This window comes from Triturus cristatus, chromosome 6, assembly GCF_964204655.1.
Source record: "Triturus cristatus chromosome 6, aTriCri1.1, whole genome shotgun sequence".
In the NCBI taxonomy this organism is placed as follows: domain Eukaryota; kingdom Metazoa; phylum Chordata; class Amphibia; order Caudata; family Salamandridae; genus Triturus; species Triturus cristatus.
In genome coordinates, this window is record NC_140589.1 from 757,960,972 (window position 1) to 757,976,385 (window position 15,414).

At 42.8% G+C, this 15,414-nt stretch overlaps 1 long non-coding RNA gene across 1 annotated transcript in view; it reads right to left on the bottom strand.

Moving 5' to 3' along the window:
- The window catches only part of LOC146817818 (uncharacterized), a 133,934-nt gene extending 119,742 nt beyond the window's left edge, over positions 1–14,192 (bottom strand). Inside the window, exon 1 of the long non-coding RNA XR_014963024.1 lies at positions 14,089–14,192. This is a non-coding gene — a long non-coding RNA (uncharacterized LOC146817818). The remainder of the gene's footprint in view (positions 1–14,088) is intronic.
- Between the last annotated feature and the right edge of the window lie 1,222 nt (positions 14,193–15,414).

The window sequence follows — 15,414 nt, forward strand, 5'->3', positions numbered from 1 at the left end:
GACAGTGTGAGCTGGGACCCCTGCAATCATGATACGAAGCTTCCCCCTGTGTCTCTGATCCCCTCACTACCTCGGCCTGAGAGATAGGGAGACTGATAGGTGATACGGGAGACTTGTTTGCCTTCCTGCATATCTAAGTAACTGGCGACATGCTTGGGGGGGTGGTTGGGGTGGGGGGTTCCTGTTGGGGGTGTTTCGGACGAGGGAGGGGAGGGAGGGGGCCGGGGGTTCTATTTGTAGCTTCATATCATTGGACTGGATCAAGCATGCAGACGGACTGACCTGTACCACGAGTGCCTTGTAGGGGGTTGCATGAGACTTTGTAATCAGCTTGTCATGATATCTATTGCACTGCATGCTGTCTTCCTCCCTTGAGCAGGCCAAGGACTGCAGGATTGAATGTATGTTTTCTGAAACTCAATAAAAATCTGTTTAAAAAAAAAATAGTCTTATTGTATTCGCCCACATTTTCAGGTACAGGGATTGCCGTGTTTTTACTGATCGAGAGCAAAAATTAAATGGTGGTTTACCCCCCGCTGGTCGGAGTGGTTGCATCACCGTATCAAGCAATAATTGCTTTAACCCTGGTAAGGGCTTTATGAATTTGCTCTATGTTTGGTTGTCTCACCTAGCTTCCTCTTTTCTATAATTAAATAGACTCCTTCATTATTTTTTTAGAGGCCCTCGCGAATTACACAGATTTTCGTGTCTCCCTTGAGTCAGAATTTCTATACACCGATACACTCGCTTTGCTGATCGCTGCAATTGCCCCCTCTGTCAGTTCCTTCCCCTCACTGGGGTAAGTTTCCTTTACCATCAGTTTTTTAACTAGTCCATGCATACGATTGGTTTTAAATTTTCCTTCTCATTCCTTCCCTCCATTATGTGCAGTGCCAGGCTGGGTCCCATGTGAGCACCTTTCCTACACTTTCACTTCCTTGTGGTGCACTGATGTCACTCTGATGATGATTCCTTCCTCTCAGGTACAGGCCGCCCCTGAGTATTCCATATAGCAATGCTGTTGTTTTGACCCCCACACTGATGCTATCGTTCTCTCCCTTGAATTTTAGATGTCCTTACATCATTAGGTCCTGAAGAGACCCCTCACTGTAAAAGGGGTCGAAACGCCATCGCCAAAACCTAAAGCGAACCATTCATCAGCCCCTACTATTATATAAGGAGGCTGTTTTCATTGCACATTATTTTTTTTGGGCGACTTTACTAGTGTTGAAAAGCAATTGTCTATGTCACAATATGTCACTATTTCTGTAGGTTCCATGTTCACTGGTGACACTCTGCACTGTTTTTTAAAATATAAACTTCATTGTTATATATATAAAAACCTGCTATTATTGCCAAACATTGAGTGGTATATGGTTTTTTCTCCTTTAGACCTCCATCTAATCCTTTCTTTCATTGCGATTGTGTTTATTTTCATCATTATTAATTATATTATCCACAGGAACCACTGTTTCTCTTTATATAATACTTACCTTGGTTCCTTGTGAGTAGGGTCTCCCTTGTCTCCTTTACACAACATGTTTAAGAACATCATTGGTGCCATCCCAACTTGATTTACAAACATCAGGTAAGCGCCCCTTCCTAACATGGGTAGGAAGGGTGTGTGCTCCTTCACACTTCATTAACCGTGGAAAAGTGCCCCAGGCCCTAAGGCCACAACAAGAGAATCAGCAAAATTTAGAAGGAAAAAGCAAAAAGTTTAGGGAAACACTACCTGAAGAGTATAAGGTCTAACACAGTCAATCACCTTTGAATAATTAATTTACACACTAAAATTACATGTACTTCCACAAATATGATATTAGCAAATTGGAACATCTTGTTGCTTGTTCAGAGGCTTGTAAGAGGTCAGTCTTCTGTCTGAATTATTTCACATTGAGTATATACAAAATCTTAAAGATATACTTCTATGTTGGGATATCTTTGAAGATCTAGTACTTGCGTACAGAATTATCTGAATGCTTAATCCTAGAAAAAAAGGAATCTTTCTAAGGCTTATAGACCGAAAAAGAAAAAAAATAACTTCTAGGTGGATGTTAAATCCTGAAAATAATGGCAGAAGGTTTTACATGAGCTTCATACAGCTATATGAGATACTACTATATTCAGATAAAAAGATATAATAAGATCTGTAGAAAAATCACTGAAGAGCTCTAGAAAGTTTAAGATAAGAGCAAGATAAAAAATAATGTAAGGAGATGTTTCTGGATCCTATATGTACGCAACCCTGCAAATAATCTTGAGCCATTGCTATGGGAATATATTAAATATGAAAGATTCTCAGGCCTTAGTGTAAACTGGTCCAAATTGGCGATTATACCATTAACCCCCGTACAAAGAAATGCATCATCGAATTCCCTCTGATCTGGAGTACAGACCCGTTCAAGTATTTAGGAATCTGGGTCTACAGAGATTCGGAACTTGTGCTACGTGACAATTATGGCAGTGCATTCTCAAAACTCAAAGGCCAAGTACCCCAATGGATCCGACTGCCGATGTCCCTAGCTGATAGGATTGCGATTAAAAAAATGATCCTCTTACCCAGATTTTTATATTTATTTATAATTATACCTATTCCCCTGCCACAACACTTTTTTACAAAATTGCGACCCCACGTAAACCTTAACATGGGTAGGCCACAAGCTGAGAATTAGTTGGGAAGAATTAGTTCGCCAGCATGCGCAGGGAGGTTCTGGAGCACCGCATATGTACCTTTACTATCTTTGCGCGCAGGCGCACTTTGCGCATTACTGGCAACGTCCGCATGAATATGTCCCACACATTGCCATAGAATCAGAAGAAGCTCTCCCCATCCTGCTCACAGCTCTAATACCAAAGAGAAGGATAGGAATCTCACGCTTGGCTATAAACACAGTGCAGTGCAGGATACAAGCATGGAACAATTTAGAGCACAAGCACATAAGATACCGCTATATGCCCCTGCACTACCCCTTTTACACCATCCGGATATAATAGTTACACAAGAACAAAAGGCACTGAAGCTACTGGCTGAGATGGGTTTGCGCACCGGGGGGGGGACATGTTCAGGAGAAGATGTTCCTCAACTCGACAGAGATATGTACTGGAGGTACGCAGACCCCTTTACTCTTTTTAACCTATATATGTTTGAGACATGCCATTAAAGCTTCATATGTATTCTTCTCACAGGAGCCACCCACACTGCAGACACTACAGACTCTTCTAACTGCACCTACCCGAGAACGCTCATTCACTAAAATCTACACTGCAGCTCAACGGGAAAAATATAGAGACACAATGAGAGGGCACTAGAGAGATGGAACGTAGCATTGAACACACCACTATCCAAGGCCGACTGGAGATTTTGTTGTACACTTACCAGGTTGCTTAACACCAAACTGTAATTTACGTATTATTACTTTTAAATTGTTTGCAACAAATGTATTATACGCCGGTGCAATTGACTAGATATGGATTGAGAAGGAATGCTGATGTGGGAATATGCAGGCAGATTTTCTACATGTTAGATGGGCATGTCCTCCTGTCAGATGTTACTGGAGGGAGGTATCAGATACACTGGGAAGCGTGCTGCTTGAGCCAGTACCTATTACTCCACAAGTATTTTAGTATGTAGTGGATTGGTGACATGATCCATTATGTGGTGGAGGGGTTTCATGAAATTTAGCAAGTCAATGAGTAATTTGTCCCTCTAGCATCTTTTACAGGCATAAATATAAATCTAAAGGTGTTCCATACTAAATATGTAATGGTGCTATTTGAAAGCAGAAGAAGATGGATTGGATAGGCTCAGTGGAGGGTGCTAGCCTCAAAAAAGCTACTGCCCTGAAAAAGTTGATACTCATGCTGCTCATACTGATGGGCCTTTAATTATGCTCTGCCAAGGCTCGTATGACACGGAATTTGATGTGCCTCATGTATAAAATAAAAATGGCAAAAATACAAGCACCATGATTTCCCATATGAAAATAATCGTGCGAAAATCCCAGGGGGTGTAGAGTGTGTAACATGGGCTGATATTGTTTCTCACAGTGTGAATCTGAAAATTCTGGGCACAAAGGTTCAACCCTGATCAGTGAAGCTCTTACCTCAAAATGGACACCTCCATGGACACAGCCACCTTTCTGGAAGCTTGGAAGCACGCAGCCATCAACATCCTCCTGAAGAAGCCCTCAGTAGATCCGATCAAGCTTGGAACTGCCGACCGATCTCCCTCCTACCATACCTGGTCAATGTCCTAGAATAATCAATCAACAGATGCCTAGCCAATCACCTTGCTAACCACCAGCTCCGAAACACCACGCAATCAAGATTCAGACCAAACCACAGTATAGAGACTGCCCTCATTGCAGCAACAGATGACATCCGGATGATCCTCGTCATTAAAGAAACCGCAGCCCTCGTACTACTCGACAATCTCAGCAGCCTTCGACACAGTCTCACATCCCATCCGGATCAGCCCTCCAATGGGTCCACACCTTTCTCACCGGACAAACGCAAACAGTCAAAATTCTGTCATACTTTTCAGAAGCCTGGGAATTTATTTGCAGAGTCCCTCTGGGCTCTTCCCTCAGCCCAATCCTCCTCAACATCTATATGACCCTGCTCGCAGACATCACCAGTGCACGCGATATCGATATACTCACCAATGCCAACGATAAGCAAATAATACTTTCCCTCTTGGACGAAACACCCAGCATCAGAAACAACTTCATCTCATGAATGACCAAAGTGGCAAGGTAGATTAAGTCCAGCTGCGTCAAGCTAAACACAAACAAGATCTTGGGAAAGGATGTATCACTGTGGTAGCCTATAGACCTCAGAACTAATCCCACCCCCAACTCACAAGCAAGAAACCTTTGGATCATTACCGACAACAAGCTGAACATGTCTGCCCAAGTCAACATGTCCCTCTTCCACACCATGATGATGCTGAAAAGTAACATGATAAACACCAGCACCTAAGCTCTCATCACCTGCAAACTGGACTACATGAATGCCCTGTATGCAGGAATCACCAACCAACTCACAAAAAGACTATAGACCATATAGAACAAAGCAGCTAGACTGGTCCTCAACCTACCATGCCTGTCACGTCACACCACAGCTGAAGGAACTCTACTGGCTCCGGATACATAATCATGAACTAATAAAGCTCCTCATCCACGAGTACAAAGCACTACACAAACAGGCTCAGCCTACCTGAACAGGCATGTGCAATTCCAACACCTCTACAGACACCACTGATCAGCCAAACTCTTGGTAGCACACGTCCCACACATACACAAGAGCAGATCAGGAGGTCGCATCTTCTCTCATCCCTCCTAAGGGTGGACTGATCTACCACACCACATTAGAGCCACCTCACCTGCAAGCGTCAAGATACCATCACATGTCATAGATAGTGCGCTATAAAAATACACACAATATAACCATTAACAAGTGGCAATTCAAGTATTTACTGAAAAGTAACATTTATTAATGTCTTCAGAAAAAAGAAAGAAAATCTGACAAAAAGCTCACACATATTTTTGGGAGGTAAGGGGAGTTCTGCGAAACGATGGGAGTGGTGGAGGGCAGAGGAAACTACTAACCCTAATAAAAGTACTGAGCCACTGCAGCAGAGGATTTTTGCAGAAAGTGTTCATGCTTTGAGGGAGCACTTTTGGATAAAGAATGTTTTTTGTTTCCATAAGAACCCATTAAGCACTTGCTTCTCTCCAAAGGAACAAAGGAACAAAGAAAATCTGTAACACGCATTTCTCCTTGTGCTTCCCTGCCAGGGTCCACCATACTTCGCACTGTGATCCAGGGAAGGAAAAATTTGTGGCGGAAGCCCACTCTAATCCGGGCGAGGTTACTGCATCTGGGACCACAGTGGCCTTGTGGTGCTTGGGCCGTCAGAAGGAATTTTCTGATGATGAAGTCACCGGAGGCTCCACTGTCGGAAGCTTTGCAGTTCCCACTACTAAACGAAGTGAGGAAACCATGTGCTGGCACCAGCACAAGCTAAATTAGTCCCTGTGTTGCATGGAACAAGAGCATTTTGATCATTTTAAGTAGTTGCACTAATACTACATGCAAAAGATATTAACAAGTACCCAATCATGGACCACACACAAAAATTGAAAGTATATGGTCCTGTTAATGTTAAGCACACGATAAAGAGCAGATATATGTGTTCCAACATTCATAATTTATTGATGTTTGCTCTTAGCATCAACAAATAGAACACTTTTCATGGTTTAATATATCATTGATAACTGGAGAGTATGTTTCTTTTATGGCTGTAATCTTCTGGCTAAAATGATTCATTGTTCATTGTAAACTAAGTAAAATAATGTTTGACTAGAGCAGAAAGATATTTTTCAGTTACTACGTATTGTAGGTTTTAAATGGTGCATAGATGCCTTTGAACATTTTTAACCATCGTATGATTGGTCAAGGGTGCCCCTGTATGTCCTGGAAGAGAGGCGGAGAGCTTAAAAATGATGTTTCATATTTTTATCAGGCAAAGGGGGAGTTATTCCTGTGACTTAGGTTGGGTTCCTAGTTTGACTTTATGGGTCTTTGAGGACACACAGAAAGAGGAGGCAGGGACAACCACTAGAATTGATTTGCAGGACGCATATTAGACACTTAAATAAACTCTTAATTTAATGTAAATACTTTTGCGTTGTGTGCCTGTTTTGTGTCTAGTTCATGAAGCGCATCAGTGGGACCTCTTACTCTGCACAAGCGACTATGCTCTGGAACTCTCTTCTTAGGAATATAAGAAACATTGAATACTCAATCAATCACTCAAATAATCTTTATTTCGGTCATAGACCATAAAAGATGGTAAGTCATAAAAACATACATCATACAAGGACAAAGATAGACAGTTACAATTCATAATAAATAATATTTCATTGTAAATTACATTGATTAACAACACAGTTATTTAAAAGCAGTATAAAAGAATAAAAAGTTAAAATAATTAAAAATGATACTAGTGGCGAATAAATATATCTGTTTAGATGGCCCTAAGGATTAGATGAAATAAGGGAACATCTCCTCCGCCACACAGCGTGCCAATAACGTGATACCGAAAAAACTATAGGTGTTGAGGTATCAGTCTTCAAAATTCTATAGGCCGCATGACAGTGGATAGTGCCCAAATTCCTACAAAGTTGGACAAGCCAACGTTTTCTAATTGATTTGTATGTGGGGCAAAATAATAGGACGTGCAACTCAGTTTCTTTTGTAGCTCCACAGGTCGGGCAGTCAAAAAGATTATTAGTCGACCACTGTCCTGAGAAGGCTCTCAGAGGGAGTGCGCCATGTCTAAATTGCATATAGAGCTTTCTAGAGGCACACGGCTCAATCTGATCTAGAAAAGGCTCTATTTTAAACTCCTCCTTTATATTAAAACATTCTATGGTCAGTGGACCTAACCTATTATTGGATAACAGTTTGTTCTTGCTATTTGTCCAAAATATGTTAGCCAGTTCAGCTCTAGAGAGATTTGGAGCAGTTGTCTCTGGCTGATACCAGAGAGCAGGAATTCCCAATCTCGTGAACTCCTTTCTGATGTGTGCAAGCCACGGTATTTTAGCTGAACCAGAGAGGGTTATTAGTGACTTTAAATCATTTCGATAGTTTACCAACTCCGGAGTTACCCACAGCCTCCGCCAGTACATTAGAGGCCTCAGCGCGACTTCTTCTTGGATGGGTCTAACTCCCAGATCCATTCTAAGTGGATTGAGTGGTGTACTGGGTGGTAGGGCCAATAAAGACCTTAAAAACAAATTCTCAGACCTACTGATGTCTCCAGCTGGGCAGTGCCCCCAGAGCTCAGCCCCATAGAAAGTTGCACCCCGTGCTTGTGCTTTATAAATCTCAATAATGGGTGCTATAGGTTTGGAGGTGGATGCTCTGTGCAATTTAAGGATCCCACCGCAGGTCTGGGTAAGTCAAAGTTTTGCTTTTGCTAGCTGAGGACCCCATTCCCTCCTATCTGTGAGTGTAACTCCAAGATATTCGAACACTGTTACCCTATCCAGTATAACACCATTAAGGGAAGGATTAGGGCGGGTGGTTTTGGGCGGGTTACATACCATGAATTTTGGTTTCGTGGTATTAACCTCAAGCCCTCTAAGGGAACAGAATTCGGTAAAACTATCAAGAGCACGCTGTATCCCCATAGGGGATTTTGACACTAAAAGAGTGTCATCGGCGAACATTAATGCCACTACCTGCTCGTTGTTAAGTTTAGGGGCGTCAATGTCCTTGGTTCCCCGCAGGTGGGCCACCAATGCATTAATATAAAGGGAGAATAAAGTTGGGGCCAGCACACATTCCTGTCTGACTCCACGATTAACAGGGAACTTAGATGTCAAATTGCCCCTCTTGCCACACCTTACTTGGGCAAAATTGTCTTTATGGAGTCGCTTACCAATCTCAAGTAGACAGGCAGGCATCCCCATCTCAGCCAAAACCGCCCAAAGAGTCTGACGAGGGACCAGGTCAAAAGCTGCTTTAAGGTCAACGAAGATGAGGTAGAGACTGCCACCCTCTACCCTCACGGTTTTCCAATAAAGAAGTTGCAAACGAAGAAGTTGGTCCACTGTGGATGTCTTCTCCCTAAAGCCAGCCTGATATGGAGTCAATATTAATTGTTCATCCATCCAGGATTGCACTCGGTTTAAGATGATACGTGCAAAGAGCTTTTGACTGACATCAATCAGGCTTATCGGGCGGTAGTTTTTTGGCAAGAGTGGGGAGCCTTTCTTAAAAACCGGGACTATTTCAGCGCCCGCCCAAGTATCAGGGATAGGTGCGCCGTGGAGTACAGCATTATAGAGGGAAGAAAGATAGGGAATCCATACCTCAGGTTGGTGCCTGTATAGATCCCCAGGAATCTTATCCAAACCCGGCGCCTTTCCTATTGGGAGCCTATTTATAGCCTTTTCTACTTCCGTGAGGGTTATAATATCAACAGGTTCTATATTCAAGTTAGGAGCAGGTAGAGGCTCAGTGACCGGAGCTAAAGGAGCATATAGACTCTGATAATGATCGGTCCATTGGCCCGGGGCAATGTTCGGGTCATCTGCCACTAGCCCTTCCTTTGTGTCTGATCGAATAATTGCCCAAAATTCCCTCATGTCTTTTTTAGTTAGGGCTCTTTTAATATCTTCCAATTTGTTATTTTCCCAGTTCTGTTTTGTCTCTTTTACGACCAGCTTATATTCACTTCTCCTCGTAACCACCATTGTCCTGTCACCTGATTTTAATGAAGCCAGGAGAGCCAATTTAGCCCTCCTGCATTTTGTATTAAACCAGGAAAGAACTTTCAAAGTTTTTTTTGGTTTAAAGGCTATTGGATTAAGAAGGTCACCCAGTGCTATAACTAAGCCTGCATGAATGTGGAGTATGTAGCTTTCCCTATTGTCATTTCCCTGCTCTAGAAAGTGACATAGTTCTGTAAGGGCTTTATGTATGACCAAATAAACAGAATTGATTTTATCCGGGGATTTAAGAATCAGTGGCCATTTAAGCCGTCTTCTATCATTAGAGAGAAGTAGAGGTCTTAGATTGTTACCGCTATTTTGTGTAGGACAATTCGCCATCAATAAAGTCAGGTCGAGGATCAGGGCATTGTGGTCACTGTCATGACGAGAATGAACCACAAAGTCCATGATCTTAGACCATGCTTTAACCTCTACCATTATGTAATCGATACAAGAGGTCTGGCCTGGTCGATTAAAGGTGTGACTCCCCTCTAAGTCCGATAAAGTGCGCCCGTTGCAGGCTCTTAATGAGTTAGCAAGGGTTAAAGAATTTATTTGCACTGCTAGAGGTGTCCAGGCCTTAATTGGTGGGATTTGAAGGGCCGGTATGGACCACTGTTCATCCTCCTCACTGGTGATGGAATCAGTGAACCCAGGTAAGGGCTCAAACTGGCAATTAAAATCACCGGAAACCATCAAAATGCCCTTATCCGCTACTGTTTGGATAAAATTATCCAAAATTTCTAAGGTAGGTGATTCATTTCCCGACTTGGTAGGACGGGAGTAAGCATTAATAAGGATAAGACTAGACCCGGAGGGGAATGTTAATAATATACATTGCAAGTCTATACTTGGAGTGGTAATTTGAGTGATAGTACAGCCTAAATGTGCCCCTATGAAAATAGACAGGCCCCCAAATGGTCTTCCCCTGGTACCTATAAGGGCTAAATTAGGAACCGTATGAAAGCCCTTTTTTGAGAATTCTTCTTTAGCCCAAGTCTCCTGTATTAAACAAATGGCGTGCTGGTTGATAAAATAATTCCAGTCTGGGCAGGAAAGTTTGTTTATTAAGCCCGCGACATTCCAAGATAATATTTTTAAATGGTTATCTGAGTAAGTATTCTCTCTTCCTACATGCGAGGTAGAGGACAAGGGAGAAGACAAGGGCAGGGAGGAGTCATTGGTTATATCATTAGAAAAATGAGTCGTTGGTAGTCAGGATAGGCTGGGAGATAGGATATGGAGGGAGGGAGGTTGAACTGGTTGTAATACCCAAGTATAAAGGATTCATTTTTGTTGGAATAACCCCAGACTCCGGAACACATATAGAGCCTGGGGTAAAATTGGTCGAACTGCTGCCATCAGGGGTCGATGTTAGATCGGTCAGACCATCCAGTCAATCAACATCCTCTAGCGGAGCAAATCGGTTATAAACAGGGATTCCAAAGGGTGGTAGGTTCAGATTAGGCCTTTGTGGATTATTTTGAGGTAACCCAAGCCTGAAGTAGTGGAACCAATTCGGCGAGGGACGGGCACCCAGGGTGAATGAGGATAGAAAAATTCAAGGGGAGAGACATTAATTGAAGTTTGATAGCCTAAAGATGATGTAGGTTGGGCAAATATTTTTTGGTTAATCTGCGGGTGCCTAAAGTTGATAACCACACAATCCCCCCTTAAACATTTTTGCGTTGGTCCTATCCATGCAACCCTCCTCACCATCAAAATCTCATTGGCCATCTCATAGGGAAACTGCTTGTGTCTTGCCAACCAAAAAAGTACTTTATTACGTCGATCTAAGTGGTTTTCCTTTGTGCCCTTATTAAGTTCAGGAATCCCAGTCAGAATGGTCACATACGGAGATGCCGCTGGAGGGAGATTAATCGTTGGCAAGTTTATAGGAGTTATCTTGTTGTTGTTATCAGCAAAGTTGTTATGGATCGTAGTAGGGGTGGCTATGATTTCTCTATTACTAATGTTCCCCACTGGTGAGATGGAATTACTTGGGCATGCATCTTGTGACTGCGGATTATGCGAAAAGGACCTTCTGATATTTTGGGCAGTCTGTTTCTTTGTTTTTGAAGTAGGACCATTTTGTGCGGAAGATTCCCCTGTGAGAATACGAGTTTTGGTTGCCTCAACAGACTTGTGTTTGCGTTGAATAAGTTCTGAGTTTGATGATGAAATCTGGGCTGTAGACAACCTATCATTTTGGGAGTTAGAGATACTAGCCAATGTGATTTTGATCACGGTCAGTATGCACTTTCGCAAAGCTTTGGATTAGATTGAATATTGGGGCAACCTCCTCTTTTATAATGGCCCTACATTGGCCAACAATATCGGCCAGTACTGCATGCAGCCAAGGTGGATATGCTGTATCCGAGCAAGGTGGTAAAGGTGAAATAGAAACGGGTGTTCGAGTGCTAGAATACACAGTTTCCCTTGTCAGCCTCCCCTTGGTCTTCTTACTCTTGATTCCGCCCCTGCTGGCTTTCCTTTTTTTCCTAACTTTTGGGGGTATGAAATTATACTCACTCTGTCGAAGATAATGGCGCAATGACCAGACTGGACGAGGAAAGGGGAAAAATTGTGCCTTGCGTAATTTGCTGTGGACTGTGCAGAGCATATATACTTATTCGATGGCTGAACTTTCACCCCTGAAGCCCACAGCAGTCTTGAGATTCTCCAGTCCTCTAGATCATAGGAGGATTTGCCCACCAGCCTGATGGGCTGCCAAATGGTACATGGCAGGTGCAGCAATGCATTGGCATACTTCTGATATATAGTCGAGTCGGGAGTACACGCAGGTACATGGCGTCCACCCACTATTTTCACAGGGTGGACGCCGTCCCCCCTGCCAAGAAGTTAGGCCCCACAGAAATATGCGGAACTTGTCCTGGTGTAAGACACTGGGACACGTTCAGCAGCGCGTGCACGTTGTATGCTTTCCATTTCCAGCAGCAATGTGCAGGCAGCAAGGGGGCTTTTATTTTCCACCTCCAGCCAGGCCGAAGTTAATGGGCCATCAAGCCTCCTTTTGTTTGAATATCCTGACTGGAGGTGGCCTGGAACCTCACACAAATGTAAATGCCACTGAGGGAAACAAAGGCACACAGCTTGCTATCTCTTGCCTTTATTCTGTCCCTGTATATAAGTGCAGACACTGTAAGACTGTCAGATGGGGTGGTCTGTCCCAGTATTTACACAAATAACTATTTTATTTCTTTCATAGCTCTTCGTCATGACGTCATGTGCTGTGGATGACACGCGTCTTGATGTCACTTGCATAGTGTCTAACTTGGTCAGTCCCCCCACTTTTTATGGGACTTGTGCCCTGCACTGCACACACTCACCAGCATTTCATGCTTAGGCGTACCATTCCTCCCTGCAAATAGCTTTAAATTCCTGCAGAACTACAGCGACGCAAAAGCAACTGCAGAACTCTAGATCTTATGCACAACATCTTAAACTATCCATGTAGATAGACCACATACTGTTCCATCCATGGCACTATCCACCTGCAAACCTGCTTGGCATCCTGGTCGGGGTAAGAATCACAATGTAAATACAATTTCACTTCGATAATGCAATTTCAGTATAATACAATTCATGTTTTAATGTATTTATAGGAACAGCCTGCCCTGGTTTACCAGTATTTGTGTCTGCTCAATGTTTCCGCAATTTATAAAGGCAAAGCTGATTAACTCCACTATTGGCCCCTCCCTCGCCCACATCTTCCCCCGCCATCAAGACAAACGTTTACTACTGATTAGGACCTGCACATGGAGCTAAAGATCACTTACTGACTGCTTATGCACGTGGAAATAGTTAACCATAAACTTCGTGTGCAGGAAAGGCAGCAGTGGGAGTTTAATTACAGAGTGCCACGGTTGCCTCTGATGCTTTTTGCATTTTGTATTGCGTCAGAGGACGCTTCACCCTGTTCGAGCTGTTTACAAACTTGTGCAACAGCTGTACTAGACGTTTGTCCGAAGTCCAAGGTTCACCTGTGCTGTTTAGTTTTCTGTCATATTATCTCTATACCTATCAGGGAAAAAAACAAGCAAAAAACACAGGCAAATGCACGTAAGAGTAAGTAAGAGAGTATTCCTGTAGCACTCTTTTTGCCCACTCTTACACGTCATAATTATATACTAAAAGCACAAATAGAAACTGCAATTTTAATATAGGGAGCTGGATGTTTTGATCGATTCAAAACTGGTGGTGGTTGCTCCGCTAAGTTGGAGGAGCGTCGCTCCAACGCTTTAAAGCAGTGCAAAGGAAAAATAAAATGGTAATAACAAAACGTTATTCTAATTTTATTTTTAGTGATGCAGTTGCACTGAAGACAGGTCAAGTTAGGGCGGAGCCGGCTCCTGTGATGTCGAGGGAGGAGTGGTGGCTGCACCTTAAGTGCGCATGGCGGTTTTGCCGGCTGTCTCGGGCCAGCCAAACTGTCATGCGCACTTTGCATGTTCTCCACAGGCTGTATTGCACAGCCTGGGTGGAGAACATGCCCAGCCTACCAGCCCCTCTCTGAGCGCCAAACCACAGCGCTCACACCAATTACAATGCTGCAGTAAGGCAGCGTTGTGATTCGTCAGGGAAGTCTGTGAGCCCGGGTGCTTCCTGGTTCTGCGTCAGAGAGGTAGCGGCGTGCAGCGGCGACCACCATGTAAAACTGAATTTCTTTTTTATTCAAATTTTTTATCCTACCCCCACCCTCTCTACCATTTCCTACCAGCCGCCACTGTTAAAAATGCATGTTAAAGTATGTAAAACAGTACTCCTAAAGCACTACCTGTATCCATAAATGCTTTTGTTCTGTAGGCACACCTTCCATTTTGCTGCTTCGGAATGCCAGTCCGGCTCTGAATGGATATGTGTACCCTCCTCATATTATTCTTACAGTGATATACTGATGGCATTACGATGAACACTGTAAAGAAGGAAAGAGATTACACAGTAATTTGAAGGTTCATTCTTACAAGATGAAACTGGAGCTTCAATCAGTCTCCAGCAATCCGTCTCCACTCCCACATCAAGGCCGCACCAAGAACCATCCCCACATTCTATGTTCCCTCTCTAGAAACAGAACACAACACACCTTTCTCTTCAAGATAAATCAAAAATAAATATACAATTCATTTTTAGAAATAGGGAAAAGAGAGCCCAATACAACAATTCTGCTACTATGATGTATTAATAGATACAGTCGCACAAAAAACATAAACAAGAAATAAAACAACGACAATCTAAGCATACTGAGACAAGTAAATTTCTTTAAAAACTAAAATTGTAAAGCAGAAGCATCAGTATCCTACATACTCTCAAAGTTTCTCAGGCATCCACCTCACACATTTACTGAATCTTAATACAGTTTCTATTGGACATTCACAGATTGATATCCATTGAGATTTGGTCCCCACATTCATTCCCATTAACCGCCACACTTCAGCCAGGCATAACAGGACTCTGTAGGTTACCATTATCAACAGGTAATATCAGTAAGGCGAAAAATATATTGATTTCAGAAATTACCTTGTCAATCATGCTCTTATAACCACCAGTCCCTTCAGAATCTTCCTATCTAGTCAGATTTCACACTCGCATTCCTACAAACAGAAACTCTGCTCAAGTCCCATACCTTTCCTCCAATAGCTGTTACCGACCTACTAAAAACGTCTAGGATTTTAACTGGGTACGACCATCAAGGCCATTCCTTCCCTATCTCATTGGGAATTTTGATAGAAACCCAGTCACCCACCTTCAGTTGCGTATTGGTAGATTTCCCTCTATTATGATCCATCTCAATTTTCCTCCTGCCTTGATGCCTCTTTAATCTTTTATTAACTTCTTGCAAATTTGCCCTTTTCCCCAATAACCTATCACCACGGAACCCACTTGGCTCCTGGTTTCCTACTTCTCAACAATTCAAAGGATGAATATCCCATCAGAGAATTAGAAGTGATTCTATATGTCAACATATTAGCCTGAAATCCTTTACTCCATGACAGTCCACTCTTCACCCTCCACTGTATGTATTCTCTTACCATCCAGTTGAATCTTTCTACATGTCCAAACTATTTACTTTCAAAATGTGGTCCAATGTCACAGACATGTTCCT